At 45.6% G+C, this 13,431-nt stretch overlaps 1 long non-coding RNA gene across 1 annotated transcript; it reads left to right on the forward strand.

Annotated features, from left to right (window-relative positions):
• Window positions 1-348: 348 nt before the first annotated feature.
• On the forward strand, window positions 349-941 carry LOC121155806. Its single transcript, XR_005883716.1, has 2 exons — window positions 349-413; window positions 635-941. It is a non-coding gene; the product is annotated as an uncharacterized LOC121155806 (long non-coding RNA).
• The last annotated feature ends 12,490 nt before the right edge of the window (window positions 942-13,431 follow it).

The following is a 13,431-nucleotide window of genomic DNA, read 5'->3' on the forward strand; positions in this document are numbered from 1 at the left end:
GATCCTCGGCGCCCCACGTGACGCCGCCTGCGTGCCTACGTGCGCGTCCCCGGCGGCCCACCGAGGCCGGAGCAGCTGCGCCTGCGCACTCCGCCAGCTGTCAAGGAAACGGGCGTGAACGCGGGGGCGGGGCAAAGCTCCGTGACACCGACGGGACGGGAGACACCGTTCTGCGTCACCCCGAGCTCTAAGCGCCAAGCTGAGAGAACCTGCCTGCGCCAGTGCAGCAACCGTTTTCCAAAAGGGATGGCCTCATGCAAGGGAGTAGCCGGGAAGCGCCGGTTCACTACAACTCCCGACATGCTCCTCGCGGGGGCGGGACCTCCGGCGAAGGTCTGGTCCCTTGCCGCCCCGCGCGGTGCTTGCTGGGAATTGTAGTCGTAGCTGTTTGCGGGCGGGAAGGAGAGAACGAGGTCCGTTGAGAGAAGAGGGGTGGGGCCCTCAGCGCCTGGTATGCGCTAAAAAGAAAAAAAAAAAAAACTTGAAGGGCCGAGTCCAGACACCCTATGAGAAATATGGGCGCTATGATTTTTTTTTTTCAGTTTGTTGTGTAATTCTATCCGTTGCTCTGTTGCTATAGCTCAATTTCTCTGTCGTGTTCCAATCCAGACTCTCCTTCCTGAATTCGCTCCAGCGATGCAGAGGAGGAAACACACTTCGAGAAAGTAGACGTGCCGTGGGGGAGATATGACAAAGCACTTTTTTTGTTTTGTTTTTTAAAAAGCGAAAAATGAGAGAATCTATACGGTGCTGGGTTCACTGTTGTTCTCACGTCCGATTTTAATGCTACATCGAGACCAAAGCGGTCGTCCCGTTCACGTGTGGAATTTCATCGGCAGCCTGGAGTAGTCCACCGAGCCGACTCACCTTCGGCCGATCGCCACGGTTATCCGGACATCACACGACACAAACGAATGTGCTGGAAAGAAATCATCGCGTTGTGCGGTGCTGTCTGAACTTCAATCCCTAGGGTGTCAGGAGACAAAGGGCATTGATGCTGGTGCCATGAAGGAACAGCCCAGCTTGTCCAGAAAACAAATGAGACAAATGGCACAGCCGAGAGGACAGAGGCAAAAAGTTCAAGCTTTGCTGTGCCACCCAGGTGCACGAGCCATCCAGAAATAGCTCTCTCCGGGTCAGCGACTAACCCAGTGCTCCCAGGAAATTGTGCCACACAGAACCTGGAGGGGTGGGAGCGCTTAAATAATTGGAAACAGGCTAAATTTGTTTTACCTTTTTTTTTTTAATTCACGAACCATTTTTCACACGCTGATAATCCTCAGTTGAAGGAGAATGCCACAATTGTATGTTTATTGGAAAGAGGCTTAAGGATAAAAAAAAAATTGAAATTGGCAGTAAGTCCACAGAATGGTCTCCCACATTTCATTTAGTTGTGAATTGCCAGTCCTACAAGCCTCCACAAACTCCAGTGTCTTATCTGCTTCTTTCCCAAGGGCAAAGTAGCCTTGGTTTAATTTGGTTCCTCCAGTTAGGTAGATGCCTCTCTTACCCAAAACCATTTGGGAATCCCCAGTGCACGAACAGCCAATTAGCAAGACAGCCGAAAGAGGAAGTTCCCCATCACCGCGTTATGGAAGGATGGTTGCCCAATCTTGGCTTTAATGGGAAATCTGCCCTGGGTGCCTTCCCTTCCCCAGTCTGTACCATTCAGAAAGTTCTGCGGGTATAAGACATCCATCATTAGAACCCAACAATTTTCCTCCTCGCAATATTGCTCCAAAAATCATATAGTACAGTCTTAAAATGTGTAAGAGTATGGGAAACGCTTGGGGATGAACCACCCCCAACCCCAGCCCATGATTTCTTTCAGGGCAAGACATTCATCATGAGTCATGAGCCCCCATCTCTTAGGGGGTTGTCTAAGGGACTGGTGCGTTGCTATTTTATTAGTGCCTTTCTTCTAGGAGTACAAAGGGGTTTACAGACACCATCATGGGTGACTTAGAGCAACATCATAACAGTTGGCCAGCATTTTGTTGTTAAATGCTTTGAGGGCTCTCATGTCCATGATAGGATAAAACCATGAGGGAGGGAAAGTTGGCCAGTTTTCCAGGCTTTTCCCAAAGCCACAGTACAATCTCAATCCACAATAATGACAACAATAATTCAACATCTAAATGGCTCATGTATGGTTTAAGTTAGGAATGATGAAATCTGGGGCCGACATTTCACATTTCACTCTACTCTTGTAGAATGACTAATGCAGAGCAGAAAGACTAAAGTTTTCTGAAACATACACTTTAGAGGCTAGTGTTGCAGTACAGTAGGTTAAACATCAGTCGAGGCATCAGGATCCCATAACATAGTCCTAGTGTGAATCCCAACTGCTCAGCTTTCAATCCAACTTCCTGCTAATGTGCTTGAGAAAGCAGCAGAAGATGGCCCAGGTGCCTGGGTCCCCGCCAGTCATAGAAGAAATCTGGATGAAACTCCTGGCTCCTGGCTTCAGCCTGGTCCAGCCCTGGTCCATTCTAACAACAAAACTTGCATGAGTTTAAGGGGTAAGAGGACTTTGAATATTACTCTAATCTGTTGAATTACTATTAGAATTCACCCTTGGACAGGTTACCTCTTCTGAGGTAAGGTTAACAAAGCATTTCCAGCACACATGAATCCAACTATACCCATCTTGGTCTCATATTAAACAAGTAAAACTTTACTATAGACATGCTCTATAATTATGAGCTCCTTTATGAGCAACTCCATGAGTAACTCAATGCAGTAAACATTTGAGTATGATGACAATAAATATTGAGACAGTAAAATATAGTTAGTAAAAGTATAGGCTTTCAATCTGTACTGCTGGATTCAAGTCCTGTTTTTCCACTACGTGATTTTATCAACTTGCTTTCCTTCTCCATGCCTATTTTACATCTATATAAATGGGGATAATAACACCTGTGTGCTAGGTTTTTTATGAGGATTAGATGAGTTACACAGGAAGAGCTTAGACTAGCAGCTGGCTACTGCACTTCTATCTTATCAATGTCAATGTGAAATGACTGTTGTGTGTCAGGACTGTGGCAGGGGACTGGGGGTAACCTGGTGCACCTGGTCCTTGTCTTGCTAAGCTTGCGTTCAGCAAGAAGGGACAAAGGTAAAATAACTAATTATCCACTTACTGTATTTGAATTGGCATAAACATTAGCAATAAGAAGTCTAGGGGTCCGTGAGAGTGACTAGTGGAGACTGGATAAGGGGTCTGGAGATGATGTCCTCTAGGAAGGGGAAGGGTCTAGGGATGCCTTGATACTCCAAGCAAAGGGAAGTGCATACGTAAAGGCTGGATTGAACGTGTGTGTGGCACCTTCTAAATGGCTGAAACCAGGGCAGTAAGGCTACTGTGAATAAAGTGGTCAGTAGCAGAAGATGCAGCTAAAAAGCCAGCCTTTAAAGATTGCTTTAAACCCTACAGAGGGATGTGGGTCTTCACAGTGAGAAGATAACAGATCGGCAAGCAGTGCATGAACATGATCTTTTGGGTGCGGTGTAAGATTGGATTACACAGAGCAGAAGGGGATATATGAAGAAAATTGGTATTCTTGCAATATTTCAGAAGATGGGAAAGTATACATAGGATGGTAGGTTTTGAGTTTAGGTACAGTGGAGATAGAAAAAATACAGATGGGTCTCAGGCATAAGAGGGTAGCAACGGATGCCTTTCTTTTTCCTGGCTTGTACAGTTGGAGCGGTGATGGTGCCATTGATAACAAGGAAAGACAACACTCTGAGGGAGGACCAGACTGATGCTGGATTGCGGGGGATCAAGAAGCTGATTTGATGCAGGGTGGCACTGAGACGTGCATGGGGATGGCTGGTCCAGCCAAAGCCCGAAAGAAGGAGCACTGGGCTAAAAACTGAGTCTCAGCATCCTATGTGTGCATGGTGGTAGAAGTCCTGGCGATGAATGAGATTCCCTGTGCAAACAGAGAAACAGAGCCTTCTACCAGGTCTTAGGAAATCCCAATTTCTAAATAGCTTGTTACCTAGAGCGACTTAGTGTGGCTATGGAATGGGTGGCCACGGGAACGGGAACGGGTATGAGCCTGGCAAATGAATGGCTCAGTTATCACCTCTCCATCTCGTGCAGGAATGCCTTTGTGTACTGCAAGAGCACTTCTGTACAGCTGGGATTCTGTGTGTGAAATGATTTCCATCAATGAAATACCCTCACAAGATACTTGGAATTAGAAGTGAGACAGGGGTCATTGTTGCGTCCATACTTCCGACTTTCTATCCTCGCAAGGGCAGAGACTTACTGTTTTCTCAGCAGCATCTACGTGTTCACTGACCAGCTTCTTGGACTCAGCAAAAGAGCTGCAACACCAGGAGCAGTGGGCCCGGCGTCCCCATCCCTGAATCAAAATGGAGGGACTGTCTTTAGGTTGCCAGTTCCAGGACAGCCTCAGATGACAGTCTGAGAACTGACGGTCCTTCCTGGGACCCCAGTGTAGAGTCAGCCACCTCATTCCCTTCATAACATCACTTCCTGCATAGGTGAGAATGGTGCGCAGGGGGAGGTGTCAAGGACACCAAAAGTGGATCAAGAAGGAGGTCAACAGTGTAAAAATCTGCTGACTTGTCCCACAAGGCCAGAACTGGAAAGCATCCACCTGCAGAGTGACAGGGAGGCTGAGGGCGAAAGGGAGTGAAGCAAAGGCATGGCACGTAGGAGCTCTTTCTAGAACAGATACGATAGGGCTTATTAGTTAAAGCACGGACAATCAAGAAACATCACCGGGATGCTACACAGGTGTGCTTATGGCAGCATGTTTGTCAGACTTCTGGGAAAAAACATAGATTCCAAGAGAAGACAGATTGAAATATCATCATACAAATCCAAGGGGGGGGGGAATTTACAAAAATTTACTAAAAAAAAATTTACACTGAGACCTTTTTTCTGTATGGCCATTTAAAACAGCTGAAGTCATTCTACTAGTAATCTTTATTTCTGAAAAATAGCTTCAAGAATGTTTCTCCTAGTAATTGTTTATACTGTAAGGCAGGTACATATTGGGACTGATGCTACGGCACAGAGAGTTAAACTGCCATCCACAACACACACATACCATATGGCACAAGTTCAAGTGCTACTTGCTCCACTTCCTACCCAGCTCCCGGATAATGCACCAAAGGAGCAACGGAAGATGGCCCAAGTTCTTGGACTTCAGCATCTACGTGTGAAAGTTGAATGGAATTCCAGGCTTCTGGACATGTGGGGAGTGGACCGACTAGTAAAAGAGCCTCTTTCTCTCTCACCTCTCTGCCCTTAACACAATGTTAACTGTGAGAAGTACCACAATATTGAGGCAACAGGATAAAAATCCTTCCTTCTTCATCTCTCCATTTACAGTCCACTTAGAGTAACCAATGTCCACTCCCCAGCTGCACATTATTCTCCTACTGTATTCATACCCGTTTAAAACAAAATGCTTACCTGTCATAAGGTTTACAAGTATTCCAATATAACGGTACGAAATTGCGTTATCAATTAACATGTTATAGCCAACTGATGAGGTCAGTTAATATAGCTCTAACCCAGTGTCTCTTTCCTTGTGATTTATTTATTTGGAAGACAGACTTCCAGAGAAAGAGGGAAAGACCCAGGAAAGATCTTCCACCTGCTGATTCACTCCCCAAAATCACATTGGCCTGGGCGGGGCCAGGACCTTCATTTCGGATTCCCACATGGTTGCAAGGCCCAAGCGGTTGGACATCCTCCGTTGTTTTCCCAGTCAGACTAGCAGAGGGTTGGCTCAGAAGTGAAAAGGCCGGGGTTTATATGGCATTTGAGAAAATCATGTTTCTCCTTTGAAATATGACTTGTTACACATTTTGACCCAAGATCAAATGCTGTCTCTTTGATAAGGTACTTCTTAAGCAGAAGATGATTTCCTAGAGTTTTGTAAAAATCATGAAGATCTTTTTTAAATTTAATGATTTCAAGCATGGTTGATTTATTTGAGAACTAAGTTCTATGGTCCAACTTGGACCTACTTTCAGAACTAAAGGAATTTAATTAAGCCAAATCCTAAAAGAGTGGGAGATGCACAGTATTATGGACGTATTCATTTCAGAAAAGCCGAGAAAGAACACGCCTGCCCGTTTCCAGGTCACAGCAGAGACATACCTAGCGAAGAACTGCTGCGGCAGCGTTGACTTTGTTCCTGCAGAGCTTTTCATTGCTGTGGTTAATAACAAGATCAATCAGTGTCCAAGGCAGAACTACAACATTCCAAAGGAGGAGCAACCCAACTGCTCAACAGGACCAACACTTCACCAAATCAGGTGAATATTGTTCATATAAATATATGCATATTAAATTCATGAGACGATTAAATGATTTCAAATCATTATAGGGTCTTTTTAAAAATATACTAATGAATAAGCACTCAAAGTCAATGAATCTTTTTTTAATTTATTTATTTTTATTACAAAGTCAGATATACAGAGAGGAAGAGAGACAGAGAGGAAGATCTTCTGTCCAATGATTCATTCCCCAAGTCACCGCAACAGCAGGTCCATCTGAGGCCAGGAGCCAGGAATTTCCTCCAGGTCTCCCACGAGGGTGCAGGATCCCAAAGAATTGAGCCATCCTCGACTGCCTTCCCAGGCCACAAGCAGGGAGCTGGGATGGCAAGTGGAGCTGCCGGGATTAGAACCGGCACCCATATGGGATCCTGGTACGTTTAAGGCAAGGACTTTAGCCGCAGCGCTGGGCCCAAAGTCGTAAATCTTAAGTCTGACATTTAACCAGTGCCAACCAGGAACCTAAAACCTCCAGGATGAACACGGATGAGTTTTGACACCACAACTGGAGCATCTACAGGGAGAGGTATAGAGGTGTGGGTGCAAGGGTAGAGGGCCGCCGAGTGACCAGTGCGAGTCAACCCAGAGATCAATCACTTGTCAAGAGGATTGTGTCATGAATTGATCCAACTGATAACACCCTGTAGTGGAGGAAGGGCTCAATATTGCTAGTACTCTTAGTCCTGTATTTAGTACATTGGTTATTCATTCAAAAGAAGTTGAAGCCAAGTATATAGAACAGAATTTGATTTTAATGTAACTATATGGTCATGGCCACTTCTTGAAGAATTCATTGAGCTGCTCTCTCAAAGTAGGATCTTTGGAAAGGCTCAGAGAGCGAGTGAATCAACGGAAGTGTACAAGATTAACAAAAATGCTTCAACCATTGAAAAACGCACGTTGGGGTTTCTTACAGCTTATCTTTCTTTCCCCTCACTTCCCTTGGAACGACTGATTTGCCGGTGTCAGCACATGCTGGCAGGGAGAAAACTCAGGCTTAAAGACACCAACTCTAGGATGATAGCACTGAGCTCCTTACTGACTACGGATGCCCCTGGCAGAGACTCTTCCATATGTTCATTAGGAGTTGTGATCCGTGACTGACCTCCTGCACCTGCAGCTTAGGACGTTGGAGGTCTACCTGCAGGGTCGATTCCCAGAAGTGAGATTTCTATATTAAAAGGAAAGTGTACATTTAAGTTCAAGAACTGATACACAAGCCCTTCTTTGTGGCTTTGCTTCTCCCCCAGAAGCCATGGGGCTTCTAGGGCTACCCCTTCACAGTAACTTTTTTTTTATTCTCTTCTCAGTAGGTTGAACTCCCCAAACACTGTTGTACTACTTTCAGAGTTACATAAGCCTGTGCTTGTTGGTCACAGGTGTAAGTAAGCTTTGGCTGCTTACTTGGTAACTCATTTTATTGCCTGTTCCTGCAGTTTTTCTCATCTGTCTTTGCTCACCATACTCCACTCTGGCTCAGGTGACCTTGATGAGAGAGGAAGCAACGACAATCATTTGTCTTTACCTGGAGGAAGCATCTTGGTACACCACTGATGACCAGGCCCTAACCTCTTTCCCGAAGTACTAGGTCCCTGACTCTACCATCCTACCGAGACCTCAAGGATGCTAGCCACCTCTAGTTTGTCCTGCCCAATCAGCATGATGTCATCAATGTGATGGGTCACTATGACCTGCTGTAGGACATTCAGATTCCCTCTGACTACATTACGACCGGGGGTAGACAAGTTCACGACGCCCTGGAACAAAACAGTAAATGAATGTTGTTGTGTTTTGCACAAATACAAAGTGTTCCTCAACAGCAGGTCAAAGAACATATTTGCCACACAGTGTGCGCCTTGTTAAAAGGCTTCAGCAACCACTCCTGTGCTGAACAGCTGTAGAGGAGCTACAGCTTGGCTAACTGGTGCTATTCCAAACCCTACCCTTTAAAGGGTCCAAACTGGCTCATCAAACGGAGATGCAAGGGGCAAGGCCCAGCACCCTGGATCGGTTGCGTTCTAATGGAAACGCTGAGATCTGGGATGTAATAGTGATTTTTCTGTTTTGGCTAAGGAGATGGGGACAGTTTTTAGGTGGTGCTGGCCAGCCTTTCAAACTGTGTCCAGAGATCAAGGACACCAAGACTGTGTTATTCCAGCTGCCAGTTACAAACTCAGGGTGCCTGTGTGATTCCAGCGGGCCAGTCGGAAGCATGCAAAGTAGATGTTTTAATCCAGACCCTGTGGGGGCAAAAGGGGACGACGTGTGGATGATTGTTTTAGATCTCCAGGTATTCACGTGGAGGAAGGTTCTGCTATAGTTTGCGTGTGGTTTCAGCGTATCCATCTCCCACCCCCGAAAGTTCGTGTTTGAAAGCTTGTCACAGAGCGGTGATGCTGGGAGGGGTGATGTAGACCTTTAATGGTTAGGACCTGATGGAAGGTCCATAGGGCACTGAGGGTGCTGCCCTCAGAAAGAATTAAGATCATTCTCACAGGACCCTGAGTTAATCCTCTGACGAGTCAGCTGTTTGGGGGATAAACCTGACCCCTAGCTTGCTTTCTTTTTCTTTCTTTCTTTTTTAATATTAGAAAGTCAGATATTCAGAGAGGAAGATCTTTTGTCCATTGATTCACTCCCCAAACAGCTGGGATGGCCAGAGTTGAGTTGATCTGAAGCCAGGAGCCCAGAGCCTCTTCCGGGTCTCCCACGCGGGTGCAGGGTCCCAAGGCATTGGGCTGTCCTCAACTGTTTTCCCAGGCTACAAGCAGGGAGCTGGATGGGAAGTGGAGCTGCTGGGATTAGGACAGGCACCCATATGGGACCCCACCACATGTAAGGTACTTTCGCTACAGCTAGGCTACCACGCTGAGCCCTTGTTTTCTGATTTTCTCAGCAATCATGCCTTGGTCCCACACATGCTTTTACCATTTGTAGCCTCCTTGCATGTAACCACCGTCTTATTCTCTTGGTCACTCTGAGGTCATGGGAAACTCTATTTACACCTTAAGGAAAGTCATTGAGAAAACATTCCTAGCCAGACGCTGGGATTCCTGAAAAAGGTGCTAAGTCTTGCTTAGCCCTCCAATCCCTTACTTCCGGTAGGGGGATGGGGATCCACTGTCCTGTGAGTGCCCAATCCTTTACTTCCTTGCATAAATCGCCCAGTAGATTGCAGTCTGTGTGATCCTGCCTTCCTCCTAGTGTTGGTGCATTTGACGCTGGTGGCCACTTCTCATGCACAAGGTATCTTTGAAGCACCACGTGACACTTGCCATGCAGTGATGCAGCCCAAAGGGCCAGAGACAGCATGATGCTGCTTGGACTTCAAGCTGCCCAAATGGGAGCTATGCCTACCTCCTCTTCTCGTATTAAGTACCTAGCCTTTCTAATTTTATTATGGTAATAGAAAATGAATTTATGTAGTCCTTATGTCCAAAAATCTTTGAAAAGAGGGTGTTTGTGTAACAATCAGTTAAACCCTGGCTGCTTGGCTTCTGATCCAGTTCCCAGCTGATGTATCTGAGAAGGCGGCAGATGACAACAGACCCTATGTGGGAGACCTAGATAAAGTTCCTCATCCTTGACTTGGACCTGGCCCAGGCTTGGCTGTTGTGCTCAATTGGAGAGTGAGCCAACAGATGAAGGTTTCCTTAGCTGCCTACTTTTCTTCCTCCATCTCTCTCTCTCTCATTTGGCCTTTAAATACATGTATTTGCTAAATCCCTGAAGTCTAGGTATTCCCTTTTCCTTGGCGTATAACGGCCCAAACAGTGGCTATGGGCTTCTTTGGGCAGTTCTTAGGGAATCACCTGTGTCTATTTTCCATTGTGTTTTTGCTTCCTTCCTTGGGAGGAGGACCTAGCCATCTCTTCAATCAATAGATTCTGAATGGCTCAAATAGCTAATCCTCCCTTTGCAAGTACCAGGATCCCATATGGGCACCAGTTCATACTCCAGCTGCTCCACTTTCCATCCCAGGCCCTGCTGGTGGCCTGGGAAAGCAGCAGAGGGTGGTCCAAATACTTAGGACCTTGCACAACTGTTGGGCAGACTAGGAAAAGGTTCTTGGCTTCTGGCTCCTGGCTTCAGATCGGCTCAGCTCCAGCCATTGCAGTCATTTGGGGAGTGAACCAGCAAATGGAAGATCTTTCTCTGTCTCTTTTGCTCTCTGTAAATCTGCCTTTCCAATAAAAATAAGTAACTCTTAAGAAAAAAGGACTTATGTCTGGAAACCCAGTGAAAGAACATGAGTTTTTTTCTTGGGGCAACTGCACACAGCCCCTCATTTCTGCACATCTTCTGCTACTCATCTGGAGTGAAATTGCAAGTTATTTCTCAATTTAGTCCTCAGAAATGCCTTTGGGTCAAATACCACTTGCAATATGTCCGCTTTCTTAAGAGTAAGATATGAATGTTTGATGAAAATGGTTTATAGATTATGAAGAAGAAAAAACTTGTGCTCCCTGATCTTACAATGCACAAAAATTGTTTCAGAATGCCTGAAAAAATTGTCATAGCAGCCAGTGTTTGGCACAACAAAGACATCCATGCATAACGCCCATCGAGGTACCTGGATCCAGTCTCCGGCTGCCTACGAACACAGACCCTCGAGGCAGAAACAATAGCCCAGCTCATCGGGTTCCTGCCAATCGTGGGGAGAACTTGGCTTATGTTCTCAGATCCAGACACCTCAGCAGGAACCTTGCTTTCTTTGCTTTCTTTGAAGTTAGGCAGAAAACAAGCTTCATTGACCTAACGCAGATGTCATTGTTGAGATGCTTGTTCCACGTGCAGGCACACATTACCCTGAAGTGTATCATGACGCAGATCAGTCATTGCTATTTTGGGTTGGAACACTTTATTTTCTCAACAGCATTTTGCCCCTTGATGTACTCGCTTCCTCGTGTCCAAAGTGGATGACTTGAAACAACACATATTTATTTTCTCTAAGATTACAAAGTCCAAACCCAGGTGGTGTTGGCAAGGCCACACTCCTCCTGGAAGCCCTGGGAAGAATCATCGTGTTACCGCTCCTGTCTCTTGGGGTAGCTCTGCCTTACCTCCAAACAGCCTCTTTGTCGGTGTTGAATCTTGTCTCTTTCTTTTTCTTTTTTTTTTCGAATGCTTGGGGTGGTACTTAGGGATCACACGGATAATTGAAAATGATCTCACAAGAATCTGAACTTGATCACATTCCCAAAGTTTCTTTTCCCAAATACAGAAACATTTACATTTTTCTGGAATTGTATCTTTGTATCCACCATTCGTCCACTACAGTTGATACTAATAACTTCCCCAGCACCTTAGCAATTTAGTTGAAATGATCTCTGACTGAAAAAGAACTTGAGGCACAGAAATGTAGGCATATAAAGAACTGTTTATGCAATACAACTACGGCTAGCTGAAAACGTAAAACATTCGATCAAAAAGGAGTTTTACGTAAAATGTAAAGGATTCCTCTGATTTTTATAAAAATGACTATTTGCAAAAAAATGATATTCTACCTAAATCATGTGTAAGCTTTTGAGTGGTTTCTACACAACTCTAGGCATATTTAAAAAAATATGGTTGAAACTTACCAAAAGTTCGAATACAAAGTATGCCAAAGGCAGACTTGTTTCCAAACACTCAGTTTTCTCCCACTGACTAGTATACTGGGCTTTGTTAACCGAAGGACAGCAAACCCCACCATGGGATTAAATATCTTGAGTTTCAGATGGACCCCTTCCTTGGCCATCCATATTATGTAATTTATCATGACATTGATAAGCATCATCTAGTTGCAACTATCAAGTTTCCCACAAAAGTCCCACAAGCAATACCACCTTGGGACTGCTAATGAATCTTAATAACCTATCTAGAAAGAAAACAGCAATGCTGTTGCTAGAGTGAGGCTCAGATGCTGGTATTTAGGAAGGGATAGGCCTTGAAGAAGCAAGGTCCTTGAAGCCAGGAGGAGCAAAGCCAGCACATCCCTTCATCCCATTTCCCCGTGGTGGCCGCCAGTGGTCTCCTTACCTACTGTCTATAGCTCCTCCCTATCATTTGGTAGCTGCACATTTTGTTCCAGGCCTACCAACCTGACTCTGAAAACCTAATGTTCACTCCACAGTTTTGGCAACTTCTGTGGTCTCTCCTGATTCCTTGGTTGTCTCTTTTAGGCTTCACCTAACTCTGTTGGTTTGTCCTGCTGCCTGGAATGAGAAGCCATTCTACACTCAGACCTTTGAGCTGTCCTCCTCAAAGGGGGGACACCCTGTCTATCAGCTCAAGCTCCATTGCTTCTGGGGAAGGAGCTTTGGGCTGTCTCACTGGAATTGTTGAGAAGGCATTTAATCTCCCCCTGTTATGAATTGGATATTAGTTTTGGCGTCTCCCTAAGGTCCATGTATTGGTCCCCAAACTCTTATGTTAATGGTCAGGAGAATAGATTAAGCATAGTAAGAACAAGACTTTATCTAATTATGTCACCTAGTCTCTTGGTTGTTAGGGCAGACCTGATTCAAATAAATACATAAATAAAATTCTTAAATAAATCCAGACAGAGAAGTCTGTACCTCCAAGTGGTAGCCCGGTCATAGAAACCTCCTGAACTCTTGCTAGACACTAGATCTGACTCCCATACTCTGGCAGATGCTGTAACATGACCTGGCCCACCTCCAGTCCTGGTTCAAAATACACTGGTAGGATACTTCCTGTCCCTATCCCCAGCTCTCATGCTTATGGCAGGTGTAGCTGCCTAGTCAGGTAGAGCCTTGCAGACCCCTACCAGGCCAGCACCAAGACCTGGCTCTCATGTGTGATGGTAACTGTATCAGTGACCTAGCCTGCCCTCTGCCCTGACTTCCATTTGTACCAACAGGTGTAGAAGCCTGGACTGGTCCACCCACAGATCCAGTTCTTGTGCTCTTGGCCTGGACAAGGCAAACCTCCAGAATCTGTAATATGTTGGCCCACTGGTTTGGCGTTCATACAAGCCAACAGGTGCTGCATCCTGGCCCAGCCTACACCCATTCCCTGACCCACATGTGTACTGGCCCCAGGAGATCCTCCGAGCATCCTCACCTGACTCACTCCAGCTCTAGATATTCTGTGTGT

Source organism: Ochotona curzoniae, unplaced genomic scaffold (assembly GCF_017591425.1).
Source record: "Ochotona curzoniae isolate NIBS_2020 unplaced genomic scaffold, NIBS_Ocur_1.0 contig_3176, whole genome shotgun sequence".
Classification (NCBI taxonomy): Eukaryota; Metazoa; Chordata; class Mammalia; order Lagomorpha; family Ochotonidae; genus Ochotona; species Ochotona curzoniae.